This window comes from Bos javanicus, chromosome 3, assembly GCF_032452875.1.
Source record: "Bos javanicus breed banteng chromosome 3, ARS-OSU_banteng_1.0, whole genome shotgun sequence".
In the NCBI taxonomy this organism is placed as follows: domain Eukaryota; kingdom Metazoa; phylum Chordata; class Mammalia; order Artiodactyla; family Bovidae; genus Bos; species Bos javanicus.
Genome location: NC_083870.1, coordinates 8735532 through 8747596, shown reverse-complemented (window position 1 = coordinate 8747596; position 12065 = coordinate 8735532). Strand labels below are relative to the sequence as shown.

At 41.1% G+C, this 12065-nt stretch overlaps 1 pseudogene; it reads left to right on the top strand.

The window, feature by feature from the left end:
* The first annotated feature begins 10873 nt into the window (after positions 1–10873).
* LOC133245249 (voltage-dependent anion-selective channel protein 2-like) lies at positions 10874–11819 on the top strand (annotated as a pseudogene).
* Positions 11820–12065: the final 246 nt, after the last annotated feature.

The following is a 12065-nucleotide window of genomic DNA, read 5'->3' as shown; positions in this document are numbered from 1 at the left end:
GATGGGCAAGGCTTCCCTGGTGGCTCAGACAATAAAGAATCTGTCTGCTTTGTGGGAGACCTGGGTTCGATCCCTGAGTTGGAAAGATCCCCTGGAGGAGGGTTTGGCAACCACTCCAGTATTCTTACCTGGAGAATCCCCTTGGACAGAGAAGTCTGTGACACCTACAGTTCATGGTGTCACAAAGAGTCAGACACGACTGACTGACTAAGCACAGCATATTCCATGTAAAATAAGCTGACTAGTTACACAGACCCAACCTAGCAGCTCAAAAACGTTGCTGCTGCATGATATCAAACTTCTAAAATTTGACTAGTAAAATTTGAGGGAATAAAGCCATACATTAGGGTTGAGTCACCTTCCAGATGTTCATTCTTTGGCCATCAACACATGGCATCATCCTCCACTGAATACTATTTCTAACATGAGACAAATTGAGAACACTTGGCCAAAGGCATATTCAGTGACCTCTACCAAAAGGATATGTAAATACTAGATGACACCTTAGAAAGTCCGAAAACCTCAGCCAAAGAAGGAAGGGTTGTGTCTGTAGTACAGGTTTGATATGTGCTGACATTCTGAAGCAGAGTGTGCTTAATGTCCAAAATCCTAATATTTGGGGTATAATAATATGTATTACTGTCTATTGAAAAATTATGAAATCTGAATTTATGTAACAGTATATATCTTGAGGATCACTTTGCATTAATTTTTCAAACTGAATAATTCTACACTCCTTTAAAAAATGTCACCATATCCATTCTCACTTAAAAGCCCATCCTGATTTTATCCCAGTAAGTACACTAGCATTTCAACCTTACACAATATCACAGTGTACTGGGATACTGAAAGCTTGTTTTGTAAAGAAGGCTGAGAGCCAAAGAATTGACGCTTTTGAATTGTGGTGCTAGAAAAGACTTTTGAGAGTCCCTAGGACAGCACGGAGATCACCACTCAATCCTGAAGGAAATCAACCCTGAATGTTCATTGGAAGGGCTGATGCTGAACGTGCAGGTCCAGTACCTTGGCCACTTGATGGGAACAGTGGACTCATTGGAAAAGACCCTGATGCTGGGAAAGATTAAAGGCAGAAAAGAGGGCAGCAGAGGATGAGATGGTTTAATAGCATCCCCAACCCAATGGACATGAGTTTGAGCAAATTCTGGGAGACAGTGAGGGACAGGGAAGCATGGCTTGCTGTTGTCCACGGGGTTGCAAGAGTCAGATACGACTTAATGACTGAACAACAGCCACAATGGGGTACTGAAAGCTTGTTTTGTAGTCACACATCCTGATGGCTGACCCAGGTTTTAGACCTGCATGTGGTCTATTCTTGCAGTTGCTAAATACTCTTACTCCCAGATGCCTCAGTCTTTTTCTTTTGTAATTAATCTGGATCTATTGAGTAATTCATTTCCTTGACATTCTCCAAATATAAAATATTAGCTTATAGACATGGGAAGCCATCAACCCTTTCCTGGGAAATGATATAAGAGAAAAACAAATATGAGATTGCAATGTTATCAATTACATAATAAAGGCTTGCTTCAAAATTATGAAAATATATTTCAGGAAGTGGTTGATTCTGTCCTGGGAAAGGGACATAAATCTTTTTTCTCAAAGAAATCATTGACTCCAGTGTATGAACAATATCAAATATTTAGATTATAAGGGGAATTTAAACTGAATCAAATATTCACAAAACGTCATCTAAAGATTGTGGCAGGTAAAGATATTTCAATTTGTTGACATACAACATACAAAATTCTTTTCCCAAGAACTAGACATATTGAAGCTAAAGAAGTATATTTATTCCATGGTTATGGAGAAGGCAATGGCACCCCACTCCAGTACTCTTGCCTGGGAAATCCCATGGACGGAGCAGCCTGGTGGGCTGCAGTCTGTGGGGTCACTGAGAGTCGGACACAACTGAGCAACTTCATTTTCACTTTTCACTTTCATGCATTGGAGAAGGAAATGGCAACCCACTCCAGTGTTCTTGCCTGGAGAATCCCGGGGACAGGGGAGCTGGGTGGGCTCCCGTTTATGGGGTCGTGCAGAGTCAGACACGACTAAAGCGACTTAGCAGCAGCATGGCCTTTCTATTTTGTTAGTGTTAAAATTCTTTCCACTTTGCTGTACACCTAAACTAACACAACAGTGTAGATCAACTGCACTCCAATATAATTTTTTAATGTCTTTCATATAAAATGATATGGATCATAGATGTTCAGCTTTAGCTTCTTAGTCTTTAACTGACAAATTCAGTAACTTTATATCGTTTCCCGTGAAGTCAATGAATTTTATGTAGGTGGTAAGTTTATGATATTGTGCTGAGCCTAATCTAGCCCTGAGAAAACCAAAGTCTTCATCTCTATTGAGCAAGTATTTGGGCAGGAGCACAACTAAGCTGTCCTCCTAAAAGACACAGAAGCAACCCTAGGGAATTTACAAAACAAGCCAAAGTTCTCAACGTGGCAGGGAACACTTCATTCCAAGAAGCTCATGGAAGGAGAGAAAGACAGGGGAAAGCTCCTTCACTCCTTAGAAGGAGAATTCAGGGGCTGTTACAGTTTTGTGAAAAGTCTCCCACCCCTTTCCCTTTGGGGTTACATGCTTATTACACAACTATCTCTTCTTACAGCGATGTCCATCTTTGCTTTATATATTTTGAAGGTCTGTTGTCAGTTGCATAAATGTTTATAATTGCTGTATCTTCTTGCCATGTTGAACCATTGTTAATATATAATGTACTTTGCCTCTTACAAATTTTTAAGTCTAATTTATCTGATAATAATATACCATCCCTGCTCTCTTTTTATTGTCATTTTCATTGTTGTTGTTCAGTCACTCAGTCTTGTCCAACAAGACCGCATGGACTGCAGCAAGCCAGTCTTCCCTGTCCTTCACCATTTCCCAGAGATTGCTCAAACTCATGTCCATTGAGTCAGTGATGACCTGCAAACATCTTGCCCTCTGTCGCTTCCCTTCTCCTCCTGGCTTCAATCTTTCCCAGCATCGGGGTCTTTTCCAATGAGTCAGTTCTTTGCATCAGGTGGCCAAAGTATAGGAACTTCAGCTTCAGCATCAGTCCTTTCAATGAATATTTAGGATTGATTTCCTTTAGGATGGACTGGTTGGATCCCCTTGCAGTCCAAGGGACTCCCAAGAGTCTTCTCCAACAATACAGTTCAAAAGCATCAATTCTTAAGTACTCAGCTTTCTTTATGGTCCAACTCTCACATCCATACATGACTACTGGATAAACGATAGCCTTGATTAGATGGACCTTCATCTGCAAAGTAATGTCTCTGCTTTTTAATATGCTGTCTAGATTGGTTATAGCTTTTTTGCTAAGGTGCAAGCATGTTTTAATTTCATGGCTGCAGTCACCATCTGCAATGATTTTGGAGCCCAAGAAAATAAAATCTGTCATGGTTTCTTTTGTTTCCCCATCTATTTACCAGGAAGTGGTGGAATGGATGCCATGATCTTTGTTTTTAGAATGTTGAGCTTAAAGCCAGCTTTTTCACTCTCCTCTTTTACTTTCATCAAGAGGCTCTTTAGTTTCTCTTTGCTTTCTGCCATAAGAGTGATGTCATCTGCATATCTGAGGTTATTGATATTTCTTCCAGCAGTCTTGATACCAGCTTGCACTTCATCCTGCCCAGCATTTCGCATGATGTACTCTGCATATAAGTTAAATAAGCAGGATAACAATATACAGCTGTGATGTACACCTTTCCCAATTTTAAACAAGCCCATTTTTCCTTGTCCAGTTCTAACAGTTGCATCTTAACCTGCAAACAGATTTCTCAGGAGGCAGGTAAGGTGGGCTGGTATTCCCATCTCTTTAAGAATTTTCCAAAGTTTGTTTCATCCACACAGCAAAGGCTTTAGCATAGTCAACTAAGCAGAAGTACATGTTTTCTGTAATTCTCTTGCTTTTTCTATAATCCAACAGATGTTAGCTATTTAATCTCTGGTTCCTAAGTTGAACTTAATTGATATTTATAGAGCCACAAAGTGAGCCTTGGTAAATTTAAAAGAATCAAAATCGTCTCAAGCATCTTTTCTGATGACAGCACTATGAGATTAGAAATAAACCACAAGAAAAAACACTCTGAGAAATACAAACTTGTGGTGGCTAAACAACATGCTACTAAACAACCACTGGATCACTGAAGGAATAAAAATATGCCTAGAGACAAATTAAAACAAAAGCTAAATGGTCCAAAACTTACGGGATGCAGGAAAAGCAGTTCGAAGAAGGAAGTTTATAGCAATACAATCTTACCTCAAGAAACATTTGAAATAAACAACTTAACCTCACACCTAACACAACTAGAGAAAGAAGAAGAAACAAAACCTAAAATTAGTAGAAGGAAGGAAATCGTAAATATCGGAGTAGAAATAAATGAAATAGAGAAAGAAAACAATTGCAAAGATCAACGAAACTAAAAGCTGGTTCTCTGAAAAGATAAACCAGACTGATAAACCTTTAGCCAGACTCATCAAGAAAAAAAGGGAGAGGACTCAGATCAGTAAAATTAGAAATGAAAACGGTTAAGTTACAACTGACTCCATAGAAATACCAAGAATAACAGATTATTGTGAACAACTGTATGCCAATAAAATGGACAACCTGGAAGAAATGAAAAGCTCTTAGAAGGGTACAGTCTCCCAAGACTGAACCAGTAAGAAATAGAAAATATATGAAAAGACCAAGCACTGAAATTGAAACCGTGATTGAAAACTTCCCAACAAACAAAAGTCTACAACCTGACGGCTTCACGGGTGAATTTTATCAAACATTTAGGGAAAAGTTATCAAACCTTTATCCCTCTGAAACTGTTCCAAAAAGTTGCAGAGAAAGGAAAACTTCCCAATTCATTTCATGAGGCCACCATCACCCTTATACCAAAACCAGACAAAGATACCACAAAAAAGAGAAAATTACAGGCTAATATCACTGATGAAGATAGATGTAAAAATCCTCAACAAAATACTAGCAATCTGTATCCAACAATACATTAAAAAGATCATACACCATAATCAAGTGGGATTCATCCCAGGGATGCAAGAAACTTTCAACAACCACAAATCAGTTAATGTGATACACCATATCAACAATTTGAAAAATACCACATGATCATCTCAATAGATGCAGAAAAGGCTGTCGACAAAACTCAGCACCCATTTATGATAAAAAAAAAAAAAAAAAAAAAACTCTCCAGAAAGTGGGCCTAGAGGGTACACAGCTCAGCATAATAAAGGTCGTATAGGACAAACCTACAGCTAGCATCATCAATTCAGTTCAGTTGCTCATTCTTGCCCGACTCCTTGCGACCCCATGGACTGCAGCACGCCACGCCTCCCTGTCCACCACCAACTCCCAGAGTTTACTCAAACTCATGTCCATTGAGTCAGTGATGCCATCCAGCCATCTCATCCTCTGTCATCCCCTTCTCCTCCAATCTTCAGTCTTTCCCACCATCAGGGTCTTTTCCGAGGAGTGACTTCCCATCAGGTGGCCAAAGTATTGGAGCTTCAGCTTCAGCATCAGTCCTTCCAATGAATATTCAGGACTGATCTCCTTTAGAATGGACTGGTTGGATCTCCTTGCAGTCCAAGGGACTCTCAAGAGTCTTCTCCAACACCACAGTTCAAAAGCATTAATTCTTCAGTGATCAGCTTTCTTTATAGTCCAATTCTCACATCCATATATGACTACAGGAAAAACCATAGCCTTGACTAGATGGACCTTTGCTGGCAAAGTAACATCTCTGCTTTTTAATATGCTATCTGCTGCTGCTGCTGCTAAGTCACTTCAGTTGTGTCCAACTCTGTGTGACCCCATAGACGGCAGCCCACCAGGCTCCCCCGTCCCTGGGATTCTCCAGGCAAGAATACTGGAGTGGGTTGCCATTTCCTTCTCCAATGCATGAAAGTGAAAGGTGACAGGGGACTCACTCAGTCGCATCCAACTCTTCGCAACCCCATGGACTGCAGCCCACCAGGCTCCTCCGTCCATGGGATTTTCCAGGCAAGAGTACTGGAGTGGGGTGCCATCGCCTTCTCCGAATATGCTATCTAGGTTGGTCATAATGAAGAAGGAATTCATAGGGCCTGGACTCCATCTTAGGCCTGTTCATGCTGATCATGCTTGGCCACCTTTCCAATGGACTCTGAACTCTGTGTTTAGTGCCTATGAAAACAACCACAGAAGGATAAGACCCCCCTCCAGACAGGGGAACTTTGAAGATCGTATCTAGGTTACTCATCGCCTATGAGAAAACATACACTAATCATCCCTTCCTCCAGACAGGCCATAAATTTTTCTGTACCTATCAGAGTGTAACCTCAGGTTTATTGATTATTGGCTAATTGTTTGACTGTTTGACCACATGAGCACATAGCACGTGAATGATGGGGTTATTGGGATTGTATTTTCCTTGGTTTATGTAAGTCTCAAGGAATTTGGAGTGGTGGCTTCAGACACAAATACATGGGGTATAAAAGATTTTCACAAATGCTGGTCGGGGTCCTTGGCTAAGAGGAGACTCTGCCTTCGGCCCACTGGTGTAATAAACTGCACTCCACTATCTGCATTGTCCTTCTGAGTGAGTTTGTTTCCCGGAACGTGTGGCTACAACACCTTTCCTTACAAGGAGTAAGCGTCTTTTAATTTCATGGCTGCAGTCACCATCTGCAGTGATTTTGGAGCCCAAAAAAATAAAGTCTGACACTGTTTCCACTGTTTCTGCATCTATTTGCCATCAAGTGATGGGACCGGATGCCATGATCTTCGTTTTCTGAATGTTGAGCTTTAAGCCAACTTTTTCACTCTCCTCTTTCACTTTCATCAAGAGGCTCTTTGGTTCTTCTTCACTGTCTGCCATGAGTGATGTCATCTGCATGTCTGAGGTTATTGATATTTCTCCCAGCAATCTTGATTCTAGCTTGTGCTTCATCCAGCTCAGCATTTCTCATGATGTATTCTGCATATAAGATAAATAAGCAGGGTGACAATATGCAGCCTTGATGTACTCCTTTCCCTATTTGGAACCAGTCTGTTGTTCCATGTCCAGTTCTAACTGTTGAATCCTGGCCTGCATACAGATTTCTCAAGAGGCAGGTCAGATGGTCTGGTATTCCCATCTCTTTCAGAATTTTCCACAGTTTATTATGATCCACATGAGAGGGTAACAGGCAGGAAGGCCAGGGGTCTCCAAACAGAGGAAATAGCCTGCAAGTGTCAGACATTTTTATCTCTCTTAAGCGCAGGAGGAAACAAACTACCGATATTTTTTCCTTCTCTATACAAATTTAAAAGGAGGTTTCTCTTAAAATACTGTGTTGCCATAATGACATCTGGTTTCACCTGAAGTTAACTATTCTCAAACCTTGAGTTAACCAATGCCTTTGTCTTATGGAAATGTTTGTCTTAAGCTATGCTAATGTGCTATGCATTTACCCCAAACTCTGTCTTCAAGTCGGTTCTGCCTCTTGGCTCAGAACCTACTTGACAAACCAGTATGTTATATTCAGATATTGTTCCCCTAATCTATGTAAATGAAACTATTTGTATGGTGATCTGCCCTTCTTCAAGATTCAAGCTCATCATTTTATGGCCTAGGATGAACCATTGGGTGCTAAGATTATCCCAAAATGCATCTTATGGGTGAGGGGCCTGGTGCCATTCTGAATTTTAAGACGTTCCTTTCTTTCATTAACAGACTGCTAGTGACTATATAACACCCAGCTGAAGACGAGCAGGGGGGGACTCTTTCTGCCCCCTTCTGATGCCTATGTCAGAAGCTTTCTCTATGTCCTTTATACTTTAATAAAACTTTATTCCACAAAAGCTCTGAGCGATCAAGCCTCGTCTCTGGCCCCGGATTGAATTCTTCTCCTCCGGAGGCCAAGAATCCTGGCGTCTTTGCGTGATTCAACAACAACCTTTCACACACAGTCAAAGGCTTTGGCATAGTCAATAAAGCAGAAATAGATATTTTTCCGGAATTCTCTTGATTTTTCAATGATCCAACGGATACTGGCAATTTGATCTCCAGTTCCTCTGCCTTTTCTAAATCCATCTTGAACATCTGGAAGTTCATGGTTCACGTATTGTTGAAGCCTGGCTTGGAGAATTTTGAGCATTACTTTACTAGCATGTGAGATGGGTGCAATTGGGCGGTAGTTTGAGCATTCTTTGGCATTGCCTTTCTTTGGGATTGGAATGAAAACTGACCTTTTCCAGTCCTGTGGCCACTGCTGGGTTTTCCAAATTTTGGCATATTAAGTCAACAGTTCCACAGCATTGTCTTTTAGGATTTGAAATAGCTCAGCTGGAATTGCATCACCTCCACTAGCTTTAGTTCATAGTGATGCTTCCTAAGGCCCACTTGACTTCACATTCCAGGATGTCTGGGTGTAGGTGAGTGATCACACCATCCTGGTTATCTGGGTCATGAAGATCTTTTCTGTATACTTCTTCTGTGTATTCTTGCCTCTGCTTCTTAATATCTTCTGCTTCTGTTAGGTCCATACCATTTCTGTCCTGTGTATTTCTGTCCTTCTGCCCCTCTTTTCTTGAAATGTTCCCTTGCTATCTCTAATTTTCTTGAATTAGAGCTAGCATCATACTCAGTGGTGAAAAGCTGAAAGCATTCCCTCTGAGATCAGGAACAAGACAAGACAGGACAAGGATGTCCATTCTCACCACTTTTATTCAGCACAGTTTTGGAAGTTAGCTATAGCGATCAAAGAAGAAAAAGAAGTAAAGGGAATCCAAATTGGAAAAGAAGAAGTTGAACTGTCAATTTTTGCAGAGGACATGATACTCTACAGAGAAGATCCCAAAGATACTATCAGAAAACTACTAGAGCTCATCAGTGAATTTGCTAAAGTTGCAGGCTACAAAATAACACACAGAAATCTATTGTATTTTTATACATTAACAGCAAAAGATCAAAAGGAGAAACTCAAGAAGCAATTCCATTTATCATTGCATCAAAAAGAATAAAATACCTAGGAGTAAACCTAACTAAGGAGACAAAAACCTGTGTTTCAAAAACTACAAGATGCTGATGAAAAAGATCAAAGAAGACATAAACAGATGGAAAGATACAGTATGATCATGGATTGGAAGAATCAACATTCGCAAAATGGCTGTACTACTCAAGGAAATCTACAGATTCAAAGCAACCCCTATCAAATTACCAATGGCAGTTTTCACAGAACTAGAACCCAAAAAAGTCTCAAAAGTTATATGGAAACACATAAGACCCCAAATAGCCAAAGCAATCTTGAAAAAAGAAAAATGGAACTGTAGGAATCAAGCCCTGATTTCAGACTATACTACAAAGCTACAGTCATCAAAACAGTACGGTACTGGCATAAAAATAGAAATATAGTTCAATGGAACAGGATAGAAAACCCAGAAATAAGCTCATGCACCTATCAGTTCAGTTCAGTTGCTCAGTTGTGTCCGACTCTTTGTGACCCCATGAATCATAGCATGCCAGGCCTCCCTGTCCATCACCAAGTCCTGGAATGTAAGGTCCATGAATCAAGGCAAATTGGAAGTGGTCAAACAGGAGATGGCAATAGTGAACGTCGACATTCTAGGAATCAGTGAACTAAAATGGACTGGAATGGGTGAATTTAACTCAGATGACCATTATATCTAAGAATTGAAGGTTTTGAACTGTGGTGTTGGAGAAGACTCTTGAGAGTCCCTTGGACAGCAAGTAGATCCAACCAGTCCATTGTAAAGGAGATCACTCTGGGGTGTTCTTTGGAAGGACTGATACTAAAGCTGAAACTCCAGTACTTTGGCCACCTCATGCAAAGAGTTGACTCATTGGAAAAGACCGTGATGCTGGGAGGGATTGGGGGCAGGAGGAGAAGGGGAAGACAGAGGATTAGATGGCTGGATGCCATCACTAACTCAATGCACGTGAGTCTGAGTGAACTCCAGGAGTTGGTGATGGACAGGGAGGCCTGGCGTGCTGCGATTCATGGGGTCGCAAAGAGTCGGACATGACTGGGCAACTGAACTGAACTGAACAAAAAAAGAAATTATACAAATGAACTTATTTACAAAATAGGAAGAGACAGACTTAGAAAATGAACTTATGGTTGCTGTCACCTACAGTAAATGCTGCATTTTCTTTCACTGCAACCCTGTGTCAGAAGACAGGTTTTTCTGCACACAAGGCATAAAACTCAATCTTGGTTCAGCAACACCTTGACATGAGGAGAGAGAAATAAGGCAAGAAGTAACAAAAATAAGTAGAGAAATGAAAAATAAATGAGGAGTAAGGAAAATCAGGAATGAGCTAGTAAGGAACAAAGATTTAATAAAGAGGAGAAAAAAAGCGAAGACACTAGGGAGGGAAATGCAATTGACCCTGGAACAAAGCAGGTTTGAACTAGGCTGGTCAACTTACATGTGGGTTTATTTTCCAATATTAAATAATATGGACTACATAATTTGTGACTCATTGAATCTGCAGATGTTAGCCACAAACACAGAGGAACCTCAGATATGGAGGTACTATGGGTACAGATGATCAACTATAATTTACATGTAGATTTTAGACTGTGAGGAGAGTTGGCCCACAACCCACACATAGTTCAAGGGTCAACTGTACATGAATAGTGGCTGATCAACTACCATACAAATCAGGTTTAGCCAAGAGCAACCACAAGGCTTTCACTTCACCCTCCAGCCAAGATGGCTGCCACCCAACCCTCAACAAGCCCACGGCCTCAGCTGTGGCTGCAGCTCGCCCTCAGTAGACACCAGATGACTTCTTCTCACAGTCTTGCCATTGAGACCTACACACTGAGCTGTGTGTAAATGATGTGTACTCCTCTGTCATGAGGTGACACTGGAAAATCTGCCAGGGACATTTCCAAGGGAGGACTGGTTTGGGGTTGTCTGGATGGGAAAACAAATCATGCACTGACACAACATTCTCAACATCATCTAACACAGACACGGGTCAAGTGCCTGGCAGCTTAGAACCAAATACCTATACTGTATGATCTACCACAGAAGAGTGCAACACTGATAACACTCTGAGAGCAGACTTGAATTAAAATGAAGACCAGATTTGTCAAGGCTTGGATCTGAGTGTGGTACTACCTTCTCTCACTAACACAGTAAAGGAAAATGGTAAAATCAAGTCTTCTTACAAGAGAGCGCCAATAAACCTTGGTTGTGACATTACCTTGGGTTTTGCTGGACCTGCAATCCATGGTTCAGCTCTCTTTGACGGTGAGGGCTGTTTTGACTGTGAGGGCTGGCTTGCTGGGTTCCAGCCCATGACCTGGTACAGTGCCAAATCCAACCTGACAAGGAAAAATTTGCAGTGCATTACAGGACTGGGGACGTCCACCTGCATGCTAGGGAGTGATTCAGGGGACGGAATTTGGAGGATCAGTTTAACAAAAAGAATACGAAGATCTTGACAGTCAAGTGAATGTTGCTTGGATATTAGGCATCAGCTGCACTCATTTGGGTATTCCAGCTAAATGTCAGTTGGATCCCATTACTTCTATTTCTGCAAAAGTCAACAATTCTGGTTCAAATGGAATGAGCTTCATTTAGACAGTGTGTCTGGTGTGAAGCTGACGTGTCTTCTGGTAAACAGGAAGAGCATTACTGTCGGAGGCCATAAACTTGGAGTTTCTCTGGGGTGGGAGGTTTATCTAAATGTAGAAACCTCTAGGAAGACATATCAGAAGATGGGTCTTGATACAATTCCCCAGTGACCAGTAGGCTTCGTTCTCCCTCTCCTGATCCCCAGTCACCACAACAAAGGATAATCTACAAAAGAGCTGTATTTTAGAAGTGTGGACAATTTTAAGTACACTGGCTGTCCAGCTAAATAGAAATTATCTATCTAGTTGCCAAGGCTGCAGTCCTCCAGTCACCTATGCATTCCAGTCAATGAAGAAATTAATTTGAGGATCTATGAAAGAAATGGAGTTTTATTCAAATTAAACTGAGGATGGTAACCCAGGAACAGCCTCTCAAAAAGCTCCAAGGA